Here is a 27,005-nt window from a genome sequence, read left to right as displayed (position 1 = left end):
ATTGCATCATAAATACATACTGCATATTTCATATAGCACTCACTATTGACCTCCCAAATCATGAATTCACACTGAAACTGCATGATGTCTGATAGTTTTTTGTTGGTGCAAATCACTGTCAGTGTGAATGCAGCCAGAATTCTAATGATGGCAAAATGAGACCCATTTTTCATCCAATAAACTTTATTACATGCAGTTACACAGTCCAGCATTGCACTAGCATGTACGCACGACTTGAAGAGGATTCGACACTTAAGTACAAAGTACAACTGATTGACATAATGCAATTTTCACAAACCATCTGCCACCGTCACAAGCGCATAGGAGAGGTTCAATCTGAAAAGAACCTTGAGATGAAAGATCTTTCCACAAACCACTCATGCATCTACTTAGACAACAGTACTTAAGAGCAATACCTGAGGAGTAATACATAATGATAATAAAAATAAACCGTTGCGATATAACAAGAGAAAACATTAGCTTCTGTATTTTCTCATTTAGGCTACTTTTTTAACACCTATTTACAGCCACTCTTTTAGAATTTGTCTGTACAATTTTTGAACTGACATCAACAAAGTACTATAATTATACATACACAGACAGCAATAAATATAGAATCAGCAAAAATTGAAAAAATAATCAATTACAGATTGAAGTAACAGTTTACAACGCTCAAATCAACATTCCAGAAAGTTCTGCAAGGTTAGGCACTTAAGACCGGAGAGCACTTACAGCAATCGAAAGTGTCGTTCCAGCGACGGTTTGACATCATTAACGATCATAAAGGCAAACGAATGTACGTTGCATGATGTTATACATGTATCTGCATCTTATAAGTCACTGGATCCTCTGACAGCTAAAATGCCATAGCCTGAAATGCCACATATACAGTCAACCACGTCAACTAATGAACAAGTCACTATAAGGCTTTGTACGATTAATGATTATGGTACAAAATCTTCCAAAGCAGCAACCAGACAGTTCATTAAACCATATGCACATCAATATTTCAGAGACAAGAAAAAAATACGAACAATCTTGCAAAGACATGCAACTTTTTTGGGTGATGTTTGGCCCGGAATATACTCTACGCAAATATGTTTATTTCCAAAACTTCTAGCAACAGCATGCTACAAGATTTCACAGTTTTGAAATGTGGGAAGTACAGCTTGCATTGTCAATTTTGCAACAAGGGGTGCTATTGTACCTGTTTACTTCCATTACCTCCTAGTTACTTCCGATGAGTAAAACGGTGATTGAATTAATGGTACAAATATTAAAAGGAAACATATTCAACCTCGATTACTTAAGTTTGTACGCGAGCCTGTTTCCACCTCAGAATACAAAAATTATAAAAAATAACTGTGACTTTGACTTTATTTCTCATAACTGTACCTTTTTATCTAATAATTTTGATTATTTCTCATAATTGCGACTTAATGTTTTTTTGTTACTGCAACAATATCAGTAAATCTCACAACCGCAACGTAGTTTCTCTTAACTTTGAATTAATAGTGTAATTGTGTAAATTTTATCACACAATTGTGACTATTTCTTGTAGTTGCAACAGGGTTATTATCATTAACTAAAACTAAAAAACCTTTAAAAACATTTTTGTTCAAGGAAATAAAGCTAAAATAAAATAAATATTAGATGAAAAACGTAAACTATAGGTAATTTTTGTATTTTGATTTGGATACTAGTAGTTTATAAGTTTAAGTTGAAGCCCTAAAATGACTAATTAGTACGAAGCCACGCACATGGCATGCGGGAAAAAAAAATTGTGTGCACGATTACTATTTTGTTCCCTTGATTTATAAATTGCGTGCACGAATTACTAATTTGTTCCCTCGATTTGCTAAATCGTGCACATGATTTATAAATCGAACTAATTAGCAAATTGTGTGCACGATTTAGCAAATCGAGGGAACGAAATAGTAATTGTATGCACGTTTTGGTACATTGAGGGAACAAATTAATAAATTGTGTGCACAGTTTATTTATTTTTTCTTGCATGTCATGTGCGCGGCTCCATAAATTAAAAAATAAATAAACAAAAATTGAAATAAATAATAAATTAAACCTATAAATAGTACGATAAAAAAAACACAAAATTTAATAAAATTTGACTGAAAATATAACATTTTTATTTTAATTTCAATTAAAAAATGTAAATTGAAAACATAAAAACAAATATAACAAATATAAAAATATTAATAAAAACTATAATAATACTGTATATAAACAATACTAAAAGAACACTGAGTTACATATACTGTATTTCTTATTACTACACCTTTCCTCATAACTGTGAGTAATTTTTTAACTTCCTTTTCATCTGAGATGGATACAGTCTTTTACAGGTTTGCTACTGCTACAGCAACGCAAGAACACAAGTTATATATGTGCAATAGGAAGCCTGCAATACATTGACATCTACCTGCCTGCGCAGAGTATGTTTCTGGCCTTCACGTGGATGAAACAGTGGTAAGATTTCTATTCAGAAAAAACTAACATTTAAAAACAACTCAAGGAGAGTAAGACCTTTGTTTCGCATAGTTTGAAGTTTAGTCCCTACCCTATCAGGACTCACATGCTGTTGGGGTTGTAGCAGAGCATGTTGAGCTGCAGGTTCTCATCCCAGTGTCTGAGGATGATAAAGAGTTGATTGGCCGTGGCTTTGACCGACGCCAGGTCTCGGCCCTCTGGGATGATCTGTTCATCTAGCCACATGCTGGCCTTGGCTGCGATCAGCTCCCACTCGATGAAATAACTGGCCGAACTGTGTTCCAGCCAGGCCAGAGCAACCGCGGTCGCCCACACCATGCCCTCAGGGTCTTGCACGGCACTTTGTAGGATCCCAGGTGAACCCAGCCAGGGCGTCTCTGCAATTTCAGACTCAGACCCCCGTCCACTGTCGTGCAAAGAGCTGATAGGCGACAGTGGGGCTTCGGTCGACATCGACGAGAAGCCACTCAACAGCGAGGGCTCGCCCTCCATCCGAGGGCTTCGGACCTGGTGGTATGATGATGAAGACGTGCGGGACACCAATTCCTCGCATTCGGAGTTCAAGTCCAAATCTTTTGGAGGAGGCGAGGAGCCATGCTGGACCTCCAGACTCTCAGAGCGCCGGGAACCGGAGTGGGACACATGGGTAAGGCTGATTCTGTGGCTGGTGAAGGGCGACGTCCACTTCAGCTTGTCCATGGGCACGTTGATGGCATCACACAAGGCACTGTCCAACATGAATGCCCCACAGGACAGCTGCAATGACACCTGCAACAGGAAGTATAAACCATAATGTCTATTTAATCAGTGCTTAAACATATAAACAAGCTCAGAGACAGAATGTCAGTAAACCATTTAAGGTCTTTAAGCATTGTCAATTACATTAGCCTTTAAAAATACGCTCTGCTGATTTTGTTACGCCTCATCACCATTTACTTTGAGTAATTGCCATGACCCATATATTCTACTCAAATAGCACATCTCATTTAACCAGACACAGCGATCATGAGATATTGATCAGTTCTTGTTAAATGTCAACAGATCTATTACTCACTATACATAAAGAAGACTGCTTCTGTGTGCAAGGTGAGTATTGACCAGATATTTATAGGTTATGAGGTGAGTGGATGCAATACACTCAATGACGTCATTAGTGCTAGTTGAGGTTTGTCAGACATTGTATGCTGACCTTTTGAAGTCAACATGAATTGTTGTTTGCAACACATTTTACTTCCACAATGAGTAAAAAATATTTGTATATATGTAAAAATGTTTGTATGTAATACATATATTTACACTATATATATATAGTGTAAATATGTGTGTAAATGTGTGTGTGTGTGTATATATATATATATATATATATATATATATATATATATATATCTAACTACATATTTTAATATATATATAATATATAATATATATATATTATATATTATATATAACTACACATTTAATGTTAATTTCTAAATTTATTATATATTACAAATCATCCATGTATGTGATAATCCATGTCTATAAATAAAATAACAAATGTAAATTTTATATGAATTTTACACACACACACACACACACACACACACACACACACACACACACACACACATATATATATATATATATATAAAATGCATTTTAAAAAATCAATAGGGGCAATTTCAATTTCATGTTGACTTCAACTGTAAGAGCATCAACATCCTGAAAGTAGAATATGGCGACAGAAACCAGAGGGATGTAGTCCTTGTTGTCATTTTCGCTCTCTCCCACGGAGTTGCTGATTTTGCTCTGCGACCGGCTCATGAAGCCCCTGGCAGCTTTCGTCAGGAGACGCGTCCTGCTCAGGCTCAGCTTGCTAGAGGCAAAAAGAAACAACACCTTTTACACCGGTGCCTCACTGTCATCATTAAATGCACAGACACGTCTAAAGTGCTTTTTCTTGGTGAAATCTACCCCTTCACATTCGTTATTTTGTGCAGTGTGCACACATCCCTGATAGCGCTGCTCCTCACGTTTTGGTCATTAGTTCAGCTGACATTTCAAGTGAAAGCGAGAGGTAAAACTGTGAAAGAGATTCCAGACACAAAGGGGAAGTGTTTATCTTTTGTTTTAAATTTTGGATATATGTACTTAAGATATGGGAATTTGACAGGGATTAGTATATGATCCAGGCTGGATTTGTTGACAGCAATTATTTATCAAAAGAATAATACAATTGCATTAACCATTTATTTAGATCACGTTAAAAAACTATTTGTTGCACATCCTAATTAATATTCAAGAAGTTAAAGCCTACAGTATGTAGTGACATCACCACCAAAACCCGCCCCCCCAAAAGCGTCACCCTCTTCCAATGTTTCTTAAAGCCAAAACTAATTAAAACTGAAACTGAGTGGTTGTGGACTACATCCAGACTATCCTTTATTCATATATCCACTTAAACTCAAGATGTTTAGGCAATTTTTTAAAATAAAATGCTAATAGCAAAACCTCTGCGCAATAGAACAAACACTTGCCAAAAGATAATTGTCACACTGATCTCGTTTAATTGAAAATAAGGCATTATGTAGGCTACTTCACATCAAAATATAACAGCAAAATAATTTGCAGATCCCTTGTAAAATCTGAAAACTTAATACCTGCACAAAACTGTCGTATTTTAATTTTTTTTTAATGACTAATGAATGTCTGTCTTCACTGAGAGTTGAACTCATTACATGCACCCAACAGACTACCAAAGCAATCAAAATGCAAATTCGACTCGTGATTTAAAACAATGGCGCAGGAGCGATGCAAACTGTTGAATTATTCATTTGTGTTCTGTGAATTACAGTGTTTTTAACTGTGTAACTTGATTTGTAGAACGTTTGTTGTTCTCTTTCCCCCTTATCGTCCTTCTATCTACACCCACCTGGCGGCGGGGAGGAAAAGGCTCTTCGACTGATCTCTGCGAGGGGTCAGAGGTCACCAGACGGACTCCTTTTGAGAGGCTGCCCTGAAAGAGAGGAGCAGGTGGATTCAGTGGTTAGAGCACTGCGGTTAGCAGCGCAAAAGGGAACACACATACTGGTAAAAAAAAATGTGTAGCCTGAATGCACTGTAAGTCGCTTTGGATAAAAGTGTCTGCTAAATGCATAAATGTAAATGTAAATACACTGCACTCCAAGGCAAAGAGCACTCAATAAACTCATCCGTGCTCCTCTAGGTCAAATCTAATGAATGAATTCAGTAGCTATGAACTGTGCAGTGATGAAATGCTGCTGTGTTTGACATGCTTGAATACGTGCAAGACTTGTAATAAAATGAAGTGAAGTGAACAGTCAGATGGAGGGGGAAAAAGTACCTTCAGAAGAGCTACATCGTTCCCAGCTGGAGGGATGAGGGGGATTTGCAGGGGAACTGCAGATGCATTGTCTACGTCTGCAGAGCAAAGAAGAGTTTTAGGGTGCAGACAGAAGTCCCTTTTACATCAGTTTGGTATGAAAGCTGACTTTTAAGAACTAGCATTTAGGAATCACATCAAAAGTGCATTTTTAAATGGGTCTGAGCTGAAGATTAGTTCATGTCAAATCCAGAAGAGTTTACAATAACATGCACTCATGTACCTTTATGTTTGGTTTGGTCATAGAACCACTGCTGGAGGGGATTTAGTAAAAAGTAGTATTCTATATATTTAATATATTTTAAATGTAAAATTCATTCCTGTCATGCAAAGCGGAATTTTCAGGCATCATTACTCCAGTCTTCAGTGTCTAAATGATCTTCAGAAAATCAGTCTATATATGATGATTTACTCTGCTCAATGAAACATTTTCTGATTACCAGGGTTGAAAACAGTTGTGCTACCCCTTCAAAATTCATATTTTTTTGTGGCCACATGTGGTACATTTTATATTTACTTGATGAACAGGAAGATTCAAAAGAACAGCATTATTTGATAATAGAAATCTTTTGTAACATTATAAAATATCTTACTGTCACTTTTGACCAATTTAATGGATCCTCACTGTAACAAAAAAAGTATTAATTTCTCTCATTTAACAAACAATAAACCCGAGTCACTTATGAACAGTATAATGTATTATTTTTACCAAGGTGTCTTGTCCCCAAATTGATATGATATTCTCTATTAAATACTCTGACCCCAATACATTATTTTTTGTTGTCAAAATTTGTGGGAACTTTTGCCTTCAGTTTCATGAGTGGCTCCTGGAACTCCTAGAATTTGGACAGTTTTCAGTGAGGGACTGTACACAAACTCTGTAAATCTGTTCAAAATTTCATATTATATATATTGTCTGTAGGCCAAGTTATCCCAACGTTATGATGTTTTTGAGCATTTTTGTGACATTTAACCAGTGGCATGTCAGTGAAACTGGCTTGGGTACCAATAGTCATTGCTGCCCCAATGCATCCACAGACCAAAGCATTGGGAACAAAATCTTTCATGCAATATAAAAATCGGATTATTTATGATCCATCAATATTCCATCCCATAACTCCACACTTGTAAACAAGCCCAACTGTCACTATTTTGTTATCAATCTTACTGTAGGCATAATGACTGCATCTTCTTGCCCTCAGACGCAAATCTGATTGCGAGCGCCCCAGGACCTACAGAATAACCTCGGGTTCTTCCTGCTTGCCGGAACGAGAACATGCAGTACGAACTTCGTTTATGATCCTCCCCTGGAGAGATAAACAAAATATTAAAAGGACGGAAGTCATTATCAAGATCTAATTGTGTGCTTAAGCCCAGGGAGCGACTGCTTCGTCTGTTTCCCTGCTGCTCCTCCCTGTTTTCTTCCTTCTGAGGAACAGCGTCTTTGACGTAATCATTGCAACTGCCAGGCCTTGTGAGCTCAGATGAATTCGTAAAAGACATGACCTACCACGGATGGCGGTTTTTTTGTACTCAACCGAAGCGTGGGTAAATATTCATTGGCTGTCCAGATCGATAGGTACAAATGCCTGGTATTTGCTCAAGATGTTGCAGCGCTTGATGTGTGGATGGCATGAGAGCTGGTACCTTCTCCCAGAACCTACAAGAAATGATATAGTCGAGGGACTTTGGGTCAGATTATTCAAGTAGCTGGATGTTTTAATATTTTGGCAATGCGACTTACCATGCTCAATCTCACACTCTTTGTCCGCCCATGTGTTCAAAAGTCTTGAAATAATGTGAGCTTCCGCCAGGTGATGGAAGGTTTCGTTCCACAGATCCTCGTTGTACTTTCTCCTCCCGCTCTGGCCTTTCAGGTAAGGCTGGATTGTCAAAGGCCACCTCCCGTTCTCATGGGTTTCCCGCACAGCCAGTCCTGATATGGACCGCTTTGCCAGTTTCCCTTTCCGTGACAAATGTCCTTAAATTCTGTGTGCGTGAGGACTCCTGGGGCAGTTTCGACTTCACAAAGCTGATGCGTGTAGCTAATCTGTTCGAAAATACAGAGAAGGTAAGCATAATATTCCGGAGTATTAAACAGATGCATTTCTGTGCTGAAAACAACAAAAACAGTTGGCTAAGCCTTATTAAACAGCTTAAATGAGGGGTTGAAACTCTAAAAGCTGCATGGATATTTAAAAAAAAATAACCTAGTTGTGGGATTGCCTAAGTAGTTAGTTGTACTAGAGGAACCCTGTATAATAAAGTACATCAAGATTGTGTTGAGGATGCCCATTTGAGCATATGTTCATATGTTTAAAAACAAGTTAAAAGCACTAAAAAGGGTTTTTAGTGTTGAAATTGCTTTAGACTTGGCACATTCTCTTAAAAAAATGGCAACTCTCATGGTGCTGCAAAAAGAGTGAGATGTCTGAAACTTGATAACATGTAGCTGTTTAATACCTGGGTAAGTGACAGGCAATTAGGGTTAATATCTTTTTAAATTGCACAAAAACTATTAGCTGATAGGTTGCCATAAAAACCGAGATCTGTGGGATTATGAATAATGACAGGGGAAAAATTGCTCACAGCAGGCGATTTGAAGTCTGTCAGTCTGGAAATTTGATTGTCGATGCTGTGATTGGTTATTATAAGCTGTGTTCTGATGCCGGTTTTAAAGTTATGAATTGAGAGAATAGAGTACCATTAACCACCAGTATTTAAATCAATAAACAGTTTCAGCTCATCTGAAACCATCTATAACTTTACATGCTATTAAACACCAGTATTAAATCAATAACAGAACTTTTATTATCTTACAGTACACTACAGTTCAAATTAATTAATTAATTAATTTTACTTGTATTCATTTTTTAGATATCTAGTTCGGTATGGACACTGGTGAAAAATGACAGTTAAGACATTATAATGTCACAAAAAGATTGTTCATTTCAAATAAATGCCGGTTCTTTTGGACTTTCCATATATCAAAGAATCCTGGAAAAAAGTATCACAGTTAGCACAACTGTTTTCAAAAAAATGATAATAATAAAGAAATGTTTCTTGAGCAGCAAATCATCATACTTAGAAATGATTTCTGAAGGATCTGTGGACACTGAAGGACTTGGAGCAATGATGCTGAAAAATTCAGCTTTTGCATCACAGGAATAAATTATATTTTAAAATATATATAAAAAATAGAAACCCAGGTATTTTAAAAAACTGTAATAATATTTCACAATATGTACTATTTTACTGTATATAAATATTTAATTCAATTTATAATCAAATAACTATAGCCTTTGTGAGCAAAGGAAGACCAAAATATTTCTTCAAAACACATTTGAAACTATTCTAAATAATATCTATCAAATTGAATCTTACCAAACATTTTGTAGCCCACTGAACTTCTATGACGTTCCTATGATCTTTCCATCGAAATTTAAAGCAATTTAAATTTAGCGATTTCTGGGAAATGCAATGCATATGCCTGGTTTGAATACTTGGAGTTGTAAAACTTTTATACTTTAGAAGTATACCAAATACGACCTTCAACAAGACGGACTGATATTATCACCGAGGAATTGTTGAGTTTTACTCCTCACTACACTCACAGAGGCGATATATAGGGAGGAAAAAGGTTTAAAGGATACAAAAATCAGAAAACTTCCGATTCACTATTGCATTTTTTCAGAAACAGATTTTACAACTACAACTGATTAGCAGATTCAGTAGTTTCTCAGTCTGCGCTCTCCAGATATTGTTAAGTGCTTCTACGCCCACACTGTGCAGCTGATTATGGGTATTTAAATTACAGTGTTAAAAGCCAGCTTAACTCTTAGCCCAAGCAGTGCTAAGATTATAATGCATCAGAAATTGACGTCTTTGTTCTTAAATTCGAAGACTGTAGTGAAGGACCAACCTGCATTATCGCCGGTGCTGCCTAGAGAAGGGCTGTCAGTTGAAGACCTGGAACCGTCTTCCACGACTTGGCCGGGCTGGGTCTGATCAACCTTGGACTCCCCCTGGAGACACTCTGGTTGTTGCACTGGAGGTTTGTGAGCAGTTATGGGACGTCCTCTTGAGGACGTGGCACACAGGCTGGCCAACTGTGGCTGTTGGAGAAATTAGTAACAGTTCATTAGTCCTTTTGCTCACTGTACTTAAATTACACAGTCCAATATGGCTTATTTGACGTAGCCATTTATCTTCTAATACTGAATATTTAATTGTTCTTGCCTATTTTAAGATTCAGATCATCATCTAGCAATAACTCAGGCACAGTTATAGATTATGGCATATATTTAACCCTTTAAGAGCACTCAAATGTCTGCTGAAGAGTATCTTCCCTATAAGATAGCATGTAATTTTAGCTGTGTGTATTTGTGCATAAAAATCTAAGTTAATTTATTGGGAAAAAAGTACAACAATACAAGACATAACACAAATAGAATATAGGTTAATATTAAACATTTATCAGTCATAATATAATTATAAATATAGGCATATTAAATATTATGCCTATATTTTGAATTATTTAATATGCGTGTTTAAAATTATTATTTAAAAAAAAAAAATCTTAATGCAAATATAATTTCAATGTTAACATTTAAATGACATTTAAAAACCAATCAATCAATTAATTAATTAATTAAAATATTCAAATGTAAATGTTAATATTTAAATATGTTAACATTCAAATAATACTATAGTATACACCTCCGGTCAAAAATTTAGAATAATTAATATTTTTTTTTTATGTTTTTGAAAGAAGTAGCTTCATTGCATAAAATACAGTAAATTTTGAAATATTACTGCAATTTAAAAGAACTGTTTACTATTTTTATATATTTTAAAATTTTATTTATTCCTGTAGTGCAAACAAACTAACAAAACAAACTTTTTTACTAGTAGTAAACATTTTAAAACATTACTAAAAAAAAAAGTATTTAAAAATAATTACATAAAAAAAGAAATATTCGATATATATTAAATATAAAAAATATATACAAATTATTAATATTATAATATAGACATGATTTAACGCAGAAGCACTTTTTAGGTACCCCAACAAAATCTTTTACCCATCAATGTATGGACATAGCATCAGGATAGTTATAAATTGCTTGTTTCCTGAGCTAAAGAAAACTCACAGTGTCACAGTAATGGTGCTAATGCTAATGCTGTGTTTCTGTGCCTGCACTTATCATGCAGGTCTCTCATTGTACTTTCCAGCATGAAGTCAACATGGAAATCTAATTTATTCCACCTCATGTAGAGGGAATTTATGAACACAGTGATTCTCTGAGTCGCCGTAACCATGCCAGTTCCTACAGCCATGGCTCTCTGTTCACTTGGGTCTAATGGCAATTTGGTTCATGAAAAATGTATGCCTGCTGAAGAGCTAATAAGGACCATTAAAGTCATTATTGCATGCATTGAGGGGAAATCAAGGACTCTTGTTATTGCCGTAGATAATCTGTAATATTTCTCACTCCCTTTTTGATCAAATTTCCACGGGCAATTGCTTGCAGTGCCGAGTGTCGCCCAGACTATTGATATCTTCTCCCCTTTCAAGGAGCGTGACATTGGAAATTTTATCGTGGCCATCAAGGGTTTTGTCACAGTTGTCAGAACTAATTGTACCCTGGACGACAAATGCAAGTGTCTGGATGTTCAATATGTCTCTTGACAGGGTGTCAGCAATGTGGGAATATCACTGAACTCATTGAATTCGAGAGACAATGTCATAAAATAGGAGAGATAAATACAGGACATGTCATTGTTTTGTCAGCCAGCATGCTGAAGAATAAGTAATTACTCAAAAAATTTCCTTAAAAAATCTTATTAAATAAATATTTGTAATAGATATTTTTTAACTCAAGTTGCACATGATGCACATTTTAAGATAAGAAGACAAAAATTTTTTACAGGGAACCCAAAATGTTGAGGAGTGTGATTACTAACATGAAAAAACATTGCTTATTAAATAATATTTAAATAATTATTTAAATACATTATGTGTAAAAACGTATTTAATTGTTCATATTATTTAAATTCAATAATACTATGCTACTACCAACATGGAAAAAGTACTGCTTTTTAAATCATATAAAAATAAATACATATTTAAATGTTTATATTATTTAAGTATGCCAATACTCAGACAATATTATAAAATGACTATATGAAAATGGAAAAAAGTATTGCTTATTAAATAATATTTAAAAATAAATAATTGTTTATATTATTTAAATATGTTAATGTTTGTATAATGCTATTTAAATAATAACAATAAACCCAGTTTAATTAATTTTACCACATAAAGCACATTTTTAGGTAACCTGAAAAGGCAACCCAAAATATTAAGGAATGCAACAATTAACATGACAATATCTTGCTAATTTAATAATATTTAAATTAAATAAATATTTAATTGTTTATAGTATTTAAATATGTTGACATTTAAATAATACTACTAGCACAGAAAAAAAAACATTGGTTATTAAATATTTAATTGTTTATATTATTTACATTAAATATGTTGCATTTATATAATCCTATTTAAATAATAAATATCAATATTATTGGCTTGAATAAACCCAGTTTAACTCATGTTACATTTTACATTTTACAACCCAAGCACATTTTAGGTAACCTGACAAAAATAAATGTACTGTAGTCTATTAGTAAAGCCTCGATTCAGTAAGCATATAAGCATCCTTAAGTCTCTTCAGTTGGCCTGCTGTAAAGGGTTTTCTACTGTCATGCAAGACATGAGTACGGCCATCATTATCAGTCTCAAAGGATGCACACCTCTCTGTTGCGGTCTTGATTACATATTAATTTGCCTCTAGGTTAGGGATATTTTGGGCCTCATTATTTCAGCCCTGCTCAAACGCTGGCACATCTTTTGTGATGTCCGCCAACCTTTTTTCTCCCACTGGACTCCAAAGGTGCATTTATATTTCAGTGCGTGGGTGTGCATCACAAAATAGTCCACCTGAAAACATATTTCCTTATGCACATTCTTGCATTGCTTAATCGTCCAGGGAACTATAATTCATCTTCCACTGGCTATGCAATCTAAACTCTTTTTATGTGGATGTGGCGGTAAGAAGATTGAATTACATTCTCATCAAAGAGCTAGAAATGAGTTCAAATAACCCTTTGGAACAAACAGACGAATCCACGGAGCTCTTCTCATATCATAGCAGATGCTTGGGTTATAGCAGATGGCGCGGTGAAGGCTGCCTACAGATATTTCTTCTAAAGAAAACAACAACTTCCTAAACAGAAGCCGTCTGCTTTGTGTCAAAACACACAGGCACAAAGGGGATTACAGATACAAATGTTTTCTTATCATTTCCAAGTTTTGATGTTTATTGCTTACTCAGGATATGTATTATAAGATATGATCATTCATAAAAAAAGGTTCATAATGTTTATGAATCTCTATTAGACCAGAAACAATTACCCAAAGAACACAAATGCAGACATTAATACTTAGCCAAAATGGTCTCCTCTCTCATATGTAACATAGAAATGTCTAATTTATTCTAGTCGATCGCTTTGTTTGGATGAGTCATTTCAAAGCAAAGTCTCATTCATTCTAGTGAATCTGTTAATTCTGAACAGTTGTATTCATTCTGAACAGTGGTATTGGGAAATCTGATTCATTCTAGTAAATGGTTCTCTCTCTTTCATACTGTAGTGTTGGAAAATCTGATTCAGTGAATCAGTTCGTCCAAATGGTTTGTCTGAATGAGTCATTTTAATGAACTGATTCACAAAAATGATTCACCAGTGTTTTAGAGTTATGTAAAGGTATTTTGGTTGTATAAATTTACCTGTTCAACTTAAATCTAATTCAACCTAACTGAGTGTTCATTAGTAGAAAACCCCACATGGCAAAGATCCGCTCTGATTAAATTGGATAGTATATTTTAAGTAATCTATGTAGCTCCAATGTACTTTTTGTTTGTAGCCTGTAGTATACTGCATTTTATCTACTTCTAATTATGTTAAAATTACAATGCATTCTGAAGCTCAAAGTAGACTTTTCCAATGGCTACAGACACATTTTCAAACACATTTTGCAATGCAATAGCAAACAAAATCATGCATAGTAAGAAGCTAATATTTGTGTAGCACATGTTTCGAGCCTTATGGTTTAGCATTTACCAACCTGGTAGTCCATTTTCCACTGAGCTCCGTGGTCAGGATGTGTCTGTCCAATGAGCTCCTGGACTTTTGCTCTTCTAAGAGGGTTTTTGCCCACCACTGAGCTGGGGTCACTGGGGGTGTAGGCCTTCTTCACAGGGTTGTAATCTACAATCTGATTGGTGCTGTAAGCATGTCTTCTCGGAGAGGTGGCTGTGTCAGTTCCTGTGTGAAAATAAAATAAAATAATTTGTCTAATTTTTCTCTTTCATTTTCACTCAATTTATCTTCATGTTTGTTGACTTCATAAAGAAACCTCTCTTTCATCAGAAGACTCCAAGGAATAGTTCATACAAAAATTAAAATGGACTTTTTATGGTACACATTTACGCTGTATAGAGCTGTACTTTACCCATAATGTCTTGCTCCGTGGTGAAAGGACTGCTCTGAGACATGGTTTCCTGGCAACCATCAAACAGCGAGCCAACTTGATTGTCCCTGTGCAGCCCCTGACCGTCAGAGGAAACCTTCCCAGCATCCTCCTCTTGAGAGTGATAGAATACTGAACTGGCCGACTGCGTTGGAACGCATCATGCTGTATCGTTTCCGTTTGTCCTGTTACAGCAGAGAAAAGACACTGAGAGCTTGGGAGCTTCTTGTTTTGCCCTAAAATCTATATTTGCATTAACAAAAATGAAACACTAAAAAATATTATACTTAGTATACAAAAGCCTGTATTTTCACATATGTGATCTTATATCAAAATTCGACATTGTACCAAATTACAGTATTTAAAATAATAATAATAATAGTAATAATAATTATTATTGTTGTTATTGTTATAAATAGTAGTATAAAAATATAGTATAATAATTACAGATAAACCATTGTTGTTTTTATGTGATATTGGATGGATGGATGGATGGATGGATGGATGGATGTATTGAAGGATGGATGGATGGATGGATGTACTGAAGGATGGATGGATGTATGGAAGGATGGATGGATGGATGGATGGATTGAAGGATGGATGGATGGAAGGAAGGATGTATTGATGGATAGATGGATTGAAGGATGGATGGATGGAAGGATGGTTGGATGTATTGAAGGATGGATGGATGGATGGATGTACTGAAGGATGGATGGATGGATGGATGTATTGAAGGATGGATGGATGGATTGAAGGATGTATTGATGGATGGGTGGATGGATGGATGGATGGATGGAAGGATGTATTGATGGATGGATGGATGTATTGATGAAGGGTTGGATTTATTGAAGGATGGATGGATGGATGGAAGGAAGGATGTATTGATGGAAGGATGGATTGAAGGATGTATTGATGGATGGGTGGATGTATTGAAGGATGGATGGATGGATGGAAGGAAGGATGTATTGATGGAAGGATGGATGGATGGATGTATTGGAGGATGTATTGATGGATGGATTGAAGGATGTATTGATGGATGGGTGGATGGATGGATGGATGGATGGATGGAAGGATGGATGGAAGGATGTATTGATGGATGGATGGATGTATTGAAGGATGGATGGATGGATGGAAGGAAGGATGTATTGATGGATAGATGGATGGATGGAAGGATGTATTGATGAAGGGTTGGATGTATTGAAGGATGGATGGATGGATGGAAGGAAGGATGTATTGATGGAAGGATGGATTGAAGGATGGATGGATGGATGTATTGAAGGATGGATGGATGGATGTATTGAAGGATGGATAGATGGATGTATTGAAGGATGGATGGATGGATGGTTGGATTGATGGATGGATGGATGGATGGATGGAAGGATGTATTGAAGGATGGATGGATGGATGGAAGGATGTAGTGAAGGATGGATGGATGGATGGATGGATGACTTACTGATTTGGGGTTGGAGTGATATCTGGAGGTATCGCAGAGACCACGCTGTATCCAATCAGCCGGTCACCAGGGAACAGACAGGTCATCCCGACTGGAGAGAGCAGGATCTCCTTTGTCTCTGGATACAGCCACTCAATGGAGATGTCAGTCAGCACTGAGGTCATGGACTTCTTCAGCGACTTAATCATCTGCCAAAGAAAACAAATAACAGCCAGGTCAAGCACTGCCCAGTGAAATCAATCAAGAGAGCACAGTCTATAGAAATAAAACAGGGAAAATATATGGATGCTAGTCTTAAACACCGGGGAGAGAAAGAAAAAACATTAAATGTGCTGTCAGCTTTGATCATTATCCTTATTCATGTTTGACTAAACAAAACGAATTGTAAATTGCTCATACATTTGGACACTCCACAATTTACGTGGCTGCTGTAATTGCTTTGGGGTGACACTCAAAATAGCAGGCTGTTGCACTGGAAGATAAACATGTCAGAGGAAATGAGGACCTTGGGCTGCAGTCGTTCTCGCTTCTGCCAGGAACTCAGCTGTGCACTCTGGAAACGGTGGCCAGTCCTAAAACCAGCCTTCTGCATGCACCCTGGCCTATCCCGAACGTGTAACACCTGCCATGATGCAAACACACACACAGAGACACGACAGGTGCAGTGAGTCTGTGAAAACATCAGAAGAGCATCACATTATGAAGAAACTGCATCTCTGGGTGACGCTCTGCCAGACAATATCAGTTGAATTCTCTGAAATGTATTGCTTTATTAATTCTGGTACTGGCAAGCATGCTGTCAGAAAACCAGGAAGAAACTTATTCATATTGTTTATTTGAATAATAAACATCAAATCTTCTTCAGCAACTAACATAGATTGTGCAACTCTCTGTCTCAACTTTAAATCAAGCGGCCTTGCTGTCTACCGCCTACATAGGTAGCTGCCTTCCAAGGAAGCATCCGTACTGAAACTGTCTGATGAAGAACTGCATATGGCACACAAATAGCACTCCTCAACACAGACTTACAACAATGCTGAATACTGTTTAACCAGCCTAAACTGATTCCCATGGTTTACGCTAAGAGACCAACCTGAAACATAACCAAAACCCCACTAAAACCTGCAAATAGACCAACAAACCAACTTGGTTTTAGAGAATTGTTTCCAATACAGTTTCATTTTTGCATGTTGCAAAGCTAACAACACAATATTCTAATGAGTATAAATTACATAAATAAATAAAAACAAAAAATACTACATACAAGTATAGGCTACAACAGTCCATTTTTCATTAGACTGTATTATTGTTTTAAAAGAAATCTATATTTCTATTTTCTATATTCTATTTATTTTTCACATTATGATTTAGATGTAAATAAATATATACTACTCAACAACCAAACAATACATAAATGATTGTTATTTGTTTAATTACTCACCCTCCTTCGTTCATCTTTGGAACACAAATGAAGATATTTTTGATGAAATCAGATCAGATATCTTTCTGACCCTCTACAGACAGTAAGGGAAATACCACGTTCAAGGCCCAGAAAGGTAGAAAGGACATCGTTAAAATAGTCCATGTGTCATCAGTGGTTAAACCGTGATGTTATGAAGCTACGAGAATTCTTTATGTGTGCAAAGAAAACAAAAATAATGACTTTATTCAACAATTTTTCTCCTCTTTGTTCAGTCTGCCACCATTCATTTGTGTTCGAAGATGAACGAAGGTCTTACAAGTTAAGATATATATATAAGGGTGAATAATTAATAATAGAATTTTTTTTCATTATAACAGAATTTTCATCCCTTTAATATACATCAATGAAACAAAATTACTACCTGTACGTACCAGTCCCTTTATCATTACACTTTTTTTCCTAAGAACCCTAAGAACCCCCCATATTTCTATTCATAATGAGCTATATATATAAGTTAATATATAATACATTTACAAAAATACTCAAATAAAATAATACATATTAGTTTTAGGAACTACATCCATTTTTCATTAGACTTTAAAAAAAGAGATTTTATATAATATATAATATCTAATATAAAAATACAAAAAAATAAATGACTACATATGAGTGTTGGGTAAAATGTAGTCAATTTTCATTTAATTTTTTAAAATACATTTATTTACAAATTTCTAAGTGTGTGAGTATATATGATAAATATACATAAATACAAATAAAACAGTTAAATATAACTAATACAAAATAAACCTTTTTCTTGATTCTTGACTGTGAATGATTTCAGTGAACTTGTCCCAATGCATTCTGAGATTTCCTTACAATTTGGCCAAAAATAAAAGTCTTAAACCAGAAAAAAAAAATAAAAAAAAATATTAATGCTTTTAGCTATGCAAGCTCAATTGTTCATGTTATTGTATCCTGCGATGTGCACAGTGTCAGTAAAATGTCACAACTGATGCTAATTTCAGGCATGAAGATATGCTGTCTTACTACAGCATGGCTTAAAATGCTGTCTAGGTAGGCAGCTCACTAACTGATATATTGAAGTTATTTGAGATTTCTACAATCTCTAGATTTGAGCTAGTAAAACATACCAGCTCTAAACACAGCATCTGAAGGCAAACCGAGCGTTTAAATTGACGATTTGAGTGACCTTCAGGGCGTACGGCAGACAATCTGCGTATTCACTGCAGGTGCGAGAGATAAGAGAGAACAGTACCATCTGTCTGACATTTTACTAAAGTGTGGATAGGCAATGAGATCAGCTTGCTGAGAAAGATTCTTCCCTAACAAGCAAAGAATGCTGAGTTGTGTAACAGAGTGCAGCCAGACACATTTGTGATTGTTCTCGATCGTCTGTGTAAGGCAAGTGCTGTTTAAGGCAGTAAATTACACCACAGCTTCACTCCTGTTTTCATCGTGCGTCTATATTGTACTGCAGGAACAGCTGTTAAAGCCTACAGGCTCTTCCATTCATTTGAAAGAAAGCTATTGTAGCATCTGTCTGGAGAGGATGGGGAAGAAAAGCATACTTCTGAGGTGAACGTCTCGGCAGGTGATAAATTGACTGGAAACTCCGCGAAGCAGCAGGGTGAGTGAAACAAAGTGAAGGAATACCAGCCGCGTTATGGCCAGAGCGGATCTTAAAAGGATTAGACGGAGAGACATCAATTACTGTTTCTAGCGGCTGTGCTGATCTCATTATGATCTTATTACCTGAATAGTTCTGCAGCTCTGTGTCCTTGAACCTCTGATATTAAAGGATTAGTTCACCCAAAATGATGTGAGTCATTTAATCAACAAATCGCTCCAAAACCTTATGGCTTTTATACGTAGTGAAAATAAAAAAGGATATTTTTAAACTGTTCAAGCTGCTCTTTCCATATAAAATGATGTACATATTGTGATCAGGGGCTGGTAAGCACCAAAAAAGGCACCATATTAATCCATATATATTAATGTGTGATTTGAGCACTATATCAAGCCAGATACTGCTTACTATCTAGCATGATTTATTATTATCTATCAGAACATTCTGCAGAGCTGGTTCATTACTAAAACTGATTATTGTGTCATCAGTCACTCACCCTCATTGTAAATATTCAACTTTACATATAAATCTCCAGTTACATTTATTCCTTAGTATATTTTTGGGAATAACTGTAAATCCATCAAAAAACATTTCCTCAATTGAGTCATTAGATCGATCTGATCTGATTTAGAGTTCACAATCATGCTGTTATTATTATCTAAACTACAACTATTAGTAGTAGATATTGATATAAAAGTTGGAAAATATCTATATTAGATGCAAAACTTAAACTAATTATACAAATCTTAAAACTTATTCTGGAAATAAAAAGAAGTCGTAAAATAAAGCGGAACAAATGACCAAAACTGAAATAAATAATGAAAACTAAATAGGAATTGCAAAAAACATAAAAAGAGAAAACCACATAAAATTACTAAAACTTAAACTAAAAATTAAAACAAAAATAAATCTAATTCTATTATAATAGCACATAAATTAACAAAAAAATCTAATCTTTCCACCTAAATGTCCAAAAATGTACCAAATGTTTAGATTGCTAATACATTTAATTACACAGTCATATCTTGTTTGATAAACACAAACACAGATTAAATGCACTGTTACACTATGCAGTAGAGCATGGTGCTAGCAAAACACAGATCATGTAATTGGAGATTCCCAGGAATGCATGAACTGATAAATGCACACCTGAAATGCAAATGTAACTTGCTTGATAAAAGCATTCGCTAAATGCAATAAATGTGAATGTACAAAATACCGACCTGGTGGAATCCTAGCATGGCTGGCGGGAGCAACCTAATAACCTTCCCTTCTGCAGCATTGACGGCTCCGTCGGTCAGGTGCGAAGAGCAGGCGAGATGACCTCTCTGTACGGGCTGCCGTAGGATCCAGTTGAGAGGAGCCAGTATGTTAGGACCGCCCATGTCAGCACGGATCTTCCCTACATGCTCAAGCCAACGCCAAGCTCTCCTGTGAAATAAATGAGGTTTGTTAACAATTTTGCAAAAAAAAGGTTAATCGCATTTTTTATCTTGTCTTGTGCTTTACCAAATCTACCATATCTAAATATATTTAAAACAAGATATTTCTTTTTGAGAAACAAAAGGCCAAGGAGATAAGACAATACTTTATTTTTATATATATATTATATATATATAAAATTTTCTTCATAACCACTGTCAAACTTTCTAAAAAACTCTATTTACATTAGATTTATGCTTAAAGAAAGAAAACCTATTTGCTATATAGAAAAAGTTAGAAAACAACTCCATACCTGTTCTTTCAAGTACAAATATCTAAACATTCTAAATCAATATATATATATCATACTTTTAAAAAAAAGAAATAAACATCTTCCAATAGATCTAAGAAAAATAAACATGCTGCTTATTAAGTTTATTTTTTCTTATCCCACTGGCAGATTTTATTTTCTTTGTTTTAAGAATAAATACTTCATTTTGCTACATTTTTCTAGAAAATGACTTAAGACTCGGAAATAAATTGTCAACAAGTAATACACTTTGATTTTATGAATATTTAGATATTTGTACTGGAAAATACACAAAAATACTGTCAAAGAAAATAATTATTTTGCAGTGCAAGAAAGTATAAATTATGTACTGGTATTTACTGGGGAATGTTCATTTTATAAACCAGACCCTTTCCACTTGAAAAACACAAGCACTGATCCTCTGGACAGTAACTGCTGATCTAATGAGGGCAGTGAGTGTGGACGCTGACTGCGGGTGGGACTAACCCTCATTGTAGCTCTGACTGGTGGCAAATAGCGTTTTGAACTTGGTTCCAAAGCCCACTATATTGAATAAGCATGCTGGGAAAAGACTTTTCAGAATCACGACCATTGCGTCCTGTGAATGCACAAAAAAGGAAGAGGTCAACTCATTAAAAATATGTATATTATATAAATATTTATAAATATATTACTATTTAAAAACATATACATTTAAATACAGCTGTGTTTTTCATTACTCATCCACAAAATATTAAGCAGCAAAAAGGTTTTCAGAATTGATAAGAACCAGTGATAACTGACAATAATTATTATATATTTTAAAATTCTATAATTATTATATATTTTAAAATTCTATAATTTGTGCTTTTGTTTATGTGTTTATATTTAGGCTTATATAGCTGCTCATATATAATGGTTCACACTGAGTTTACATCATTCACATGATTTGATACACTCATAGTGCTTTTAAAAAACATATTACAGGCATTATTAACAGAGATTACAGTCATTTGCCATTTTAACATTGCTCCTTATGTAAAAGCGAACTCCCATTAACCTAATAATGGAGGCTTAAATGTCAGAATCCATTATAGAGAGACACTGAGGGTGACCTGGTTCCTAAATGTTCGATTAGTGGTCGATCACTAATGGCAGCATTTCAGCTATTGTCATCCTTTGCCAGATTGAACCAACAATCTTTGTAAGAAGCAGACCTGGAGCCATTAGCTTTCCGTATGAACAATACAATTTATTCTACTGGGACATCATCTAAAGTAGAGATTTATAATGCTGCTTCAAGAAATCTACAGCAGGTATGTGAGTAATTAGTATAGGTTGTAATTAAGTTTGTAAATAAGGAAATGAAATATGAAGAAGAAGCTCGTAGCGATTTCTACAGGTTTTAATACAATGATATAATCTGAATTCCTTTAATATCAAGAAACTAATCACTCAGTTTCTATTCTTAATAAAAAACAAGTCTATCTTTCACTAAAACACTTCCTCAAGGATTCAAACAGAACTTTATTACACAATGAGAAAAAGATACTTTAGTTATTAAAAGTATAGTTCAACCAAAAAATTAATATTAAAAAAACATTATTTTTGTTTTGTTTTTTCTGTGGAAGAAATTAATAATAATACACACACACACACAAGAATAATAATAATAATAATAATACACAATAGCCACTAATTTTCCGCATAACATTACTAAGAATAATGGTTTGGAGCTTCAAAAAGACTCAAAAAGAACCATAAAGTATAATAATTTACTGGAAAAAAGTTTTCACATGAGAGTTGCGTCTGTTGAGTCAAAATATAGTCAATGAATCAGTTGATCCAGGTCATAAAATGTATCTGAATGATTCATTCACGAATTGCACTGGATTCAGTTCTTGAGGTCAGCTTCACTAAATAATGATTTAAAGGAACAGTTCACACGAAAATGAAAATTTACTGAAATTTTACTCACTCACTGGAGGAAGCGTTATTAGATAAGCATTATAGATTATGGATTCATATTTTGTCCAGAAGTGACAGTTTAAAGTTAAAATTCCTTAAAAATGGATTTATTTCATACAAACAAGCAGCTTTTCACTTCACAAGATGTTAACTGATGGACTGGTGTGGTGTGGATTCCTTGTGGATTATTCACTGCAGAGCATCCATTGGTGAACAAGTGATGTAATGCTAAATTTCTCCAAATCTGTTCAGATGAAGAAACAAAATCATCTACATCTTGGATGGGCTAAAGGTGAGTACATTTTTTAGCATATTTTCTCATTTTGGGGTAAATGCATAGCAGAAATGACCATCACAATTTTAAAAAATGTCTCTGTTTGGTGTTCATTCTGTCAAAATGTTCATTTCTGGGTGAACGATTCCTTTCAGTGTTATTAGACACATCTACTGTTGTCCCTCCCCTCCAGCCCAGGAGGGATCACGCTGGATATATGACACATTCCGCATGGACCAAGTCTTCTTTCAGGGACAAGGATATTCTGGGAAGGATATTAGCCGCTTAGAGTGACCTGAGCCTTTACATTAGAGCAGTTTGGTGTGTGTGGTCAGAAGGGGAACATCCTCAATCAAAACCACACAGTGAGTCATCGCTGGCTCCATGCGTCACGCCTGCAGAGCCCCATCAACAGGGAACACGTGCACACGCGCTCTTTCACAGCACACAAAATATCCAATCTTAGCATGGAGACTCCACCTAGTTCAGTTATCGCACCTGCTTGAGCTGTTCAATGCAACAAGCTGGTTATTTCACCACAAAATCCCCTTCAACATGCTGCTCAAAAGCTCAGGCTTGATTCAGAGCTACAAAGTATGGATAATGGTCAGTAAAATAATGTAGCAAAAAACAATTAAAAACAAAACAAACTACATGTTTATTTCAGCTTATGAAATTAAATATATCACAACATGTACACAACAGTTCAACAGATTTTTTTATGTTTTTGAAAGAAGTCCATTATGTTCACCAAGGTTGCATAAATTTAAGCAAAAAAATACAGTAAAAGGGTACATTTGTGAAATATTATAATTTAAAATAAATGTTGCCTTTTTTGGAATAGATTTTAAAATGTAATTTATTGCTGTGATGCAAAAAGTTGAACTTTCAGCATCATTACTCCAGTCTTCAGTGTCACATGATCCTTCAGAAATCATTCTAATATGTTGCTCAAGAAACTTTAGGATTTAGGGATGAATGTAATGTCTAAAAGAACAGGATTTATTTTGAAAATAAAAATGATTTTGTAACATTATAAATGTCTGTACTGTCACTTTTGATCAATTTAATGCATCCTTTCTGTATGAAAGTATTAATTTTAACTGGACCCCAGACTTTTTGATTGGTTACTCTTAAACAGTTTAGATTCCAAAATGTTTATGCAAAGGTATGTGTGAATTAATTCATGTTTCTCACACTTTTTTATTTATCTTTATAAGCCATACAAAAGCCATATGTGGCTTTTTGCTACTCAGGAAGTTTAATACAGTGACTCTATTAAAACATCTCTGTCTTATCGCTCACATTGTGAGAACAAGATAGTTGCAAGTCATAAAACAATAAAGTATTCTGAAACATGATGGTTTAAAAACATAATGGACGAAAAATTGCATTAATATTACTTAAACTTCACAATCTTGTTCGATCTGAGATCTTCAGCAAAATCATTATGAATACTTTGTGAATATTAAAGAGATTGCCCATGCAGCCCTGCCAATTGTTTAGATCTGTTTTGGAATATTTTCACTTGTAAACGGTGCTTGATCTGTGCATCTTTCTCTCCTGATTCAGATGAGACCACTTTTTTCACTGAATCAATATTGTGGATAGAGAACTCATATTTTAGCCAGTGGTCAGTTTAAAGTTAAAAAGAAAAAAAAAACGCTTTTAATTTGTTTCCCCTACAAACAAGCAGCTTTTTCACTTCATGAGACATTAACTGATGGACTGGAGTTGTGTGGATTATTGTGATGTTTTTATAAACTCTTCCTTCTGACGGCACCCATTCACTGCAGAGAAGTGACGTAATGCTACATTTCTCTTCTCTCTCAAATCTTATGTAATGAAGAAACAAACTTATCTACATCTTGATGACCTGAGGGGTGAGTACATTTTAAGTGATTTTTTTTGGGTGAACTCTCCAACTCCCATAAAATTGCATAAAACTATCCAATCAGACTGAAACTGCTGAACACACGTGGATGATCCGTCCTCATAGTTAAATAAGCACTGCTGTGTGTATATAAAAACCCATTTCCATTAATGGTTATTAACATGACTGAAGCACTTTGGGGTTTTAAACTGCTGAGATAAATTAGGGATGTCATCAAAAGTTAATGAGCATTGGGAGTGAGGGGCAGATTTGGCTTTAACACAGAAACACAAGCACCCTCTACCTTAACTCGATTGATGTTGACCCCACTCATGCTTCCACTGCGGTCAATGAGAGGAAGATGAATTCCTCCCTGATGCTCCTGGCAGGTCAGAGGTCATTGAACTGAGGTTTGGACAGAAGTTCAGCATGACCACAGGGTTGTGGAGGAGGTCTTTATGGAGCCTCTTCCGAATGATGTCCACCTACACACCACACATCAGCCAGAGAAAGAGCCATTACTGAAGGCGATAATAAAAAAGCTGGTGAATCTCACAAAAACATGTCACATTAAAACAACAAAATCAAAATAAAATAAAAAATAAGAAGTTCATTTTTTCATAAAGAAAATAAAGCCATTTTTCAGAACATTAAGAGATTGTTCATTTCAAATATCATTCTCATAAAATTGAGCACATTTTATAATTTTTTTTTTAAAATAACAAAGTACAGCAAATAAAATGAATTTTAGAACTGAAATATATCATATATAACTTTTTTATAATAGTATACTTTATATATAGCAATACATATGATGGCAATTTGATGGAAAAATCCATTGTCACAATCTAAAATAGTAATTTTTGGCATATTTTACATATTATTATTATATACTAACAATAAATTATTTTCTGTATATATAGAAATAATATGCAAAAAATATTAATAAAAATATAATAAATAGATATACTATATATGTATTTAATTTATGTTGTGTGTATATGTGCGTGTGTGTATGTGCGTGTGTGTTTGTAAAAGCATTTCTGTTTTTTATATAATATCCAAAAATGACTGTCTGTGTGTGTGTGTGTGTGTGTGTGTGTGTGTGTGTGTGTGTGTGTGTGTGTGTGTGTGTGTGTGTGTATTTATATGTATTTATACATATACATTTGTGCAAAAATGCACACAAAATATTAGTATTGTATATATTAATGACATAAATGATATGTACAAAAATTATCATTTAGATATAATTTTTATTGAGATGACCCAGGAAAAAAAAAAGAAAGAACAGAAAAAAAAGAAGAAGAAGAAAAAACCTTCACAAAGAATGTGGGTGATAATAACCTGGAGGTTGTGGATGCAAACTGTGCAATGAAAGGGTAAGAGTTGATTGTAAGATGGGAAGTGTGTGTGAAATGTTTCTAATCCTATGTTCTTGACAGAGTTCAAGCTCATCCGAGGGATCCCAATTAGCCTATTGTGAACTGCTCTGAAGAAAGAATCTCAAATTAGTGATGTATTTCAACCACTTTACATCACGGTTCAATTTGTTAGTTCACTGTACATTAAATTACTTCTCAGAAATCCGCTGTTTCCCTGGCTCGCTTTGCTGGAAATAGCTTTCTTCTACATACACACGCCTTCTATAAAAATGTCTTGTATAAAAGTGAGCACAAATATTGTAATTTCTATTTTATTTTCCAAATTCAGATTCAGTCATCTACAAAAAAAAATCATCTACGAAAAAAAAAAAAAAAAACAGAACATTCATCAAAATTTCTCCTTTTGTGTTCAATATCACATAAATGATCATTTTCATTTCTGTTATTCGAAAAAAAATCTGCTCAAGTCAGCAAATGATTGATAGAGCTAGATATTTATAAGCATGTGAAACTATGAGCCAAGATCATAATTTTGAAAATCTTTTATGGTTCACGGATTCCCCTCTCGTGCTCTAAATATTTAATTAAAAGAGCACACATCCCAAAGGAGGTGAAGTTAACTCTTATTTCGCTACATGGTAGGTAGAAACACTATGGACTCAGCCGAAGACCTTTGACAGTTTCCATAGAAACATCTATTCACTGCAGATGATTTTAGGGCTGAATGTTCTCTCCCTCCTGATGAGGAAAAGCACTCGAGCAATTGAAGCTTTGCACTGCTAAGAAA

The 27,005-nt window shown here is 34.9% G+C and overlaps 1 pseudogene; it reads right to left on the bottom strand.

Annotated features, from left to right (window-relative positions):
* Positions 1-2,530: 2,530 nt before the first annotated feature.
* LOC122144990 overlaps positions 2,531-27,005 on the bottom strand; it is a 36,561-nt pseudogene continuing 12,086 nt past the window's right edge.

This window comes from Cyprinus carpio, unplaced genomic scaffold (assembly GCF_018340385.1).
Source record: "Cyprinus carpio isolate SPL01 unplaced genomic scaffold, ASM1834038v1 S000006815, whole genome shotgun sequence".
Taxonomy (NCBI): domain Eukaryota; kingdom Metazoa; phylum Chordata; class Actinopteri; order Cypriniformes; family Cyprinidae; genus Cyprinus; species Cyprinus carpio.
Note: the sequence above shows the minus strand (reverse complement) of the source record. Positions and strands in the feature narration are given on the sequence as shown.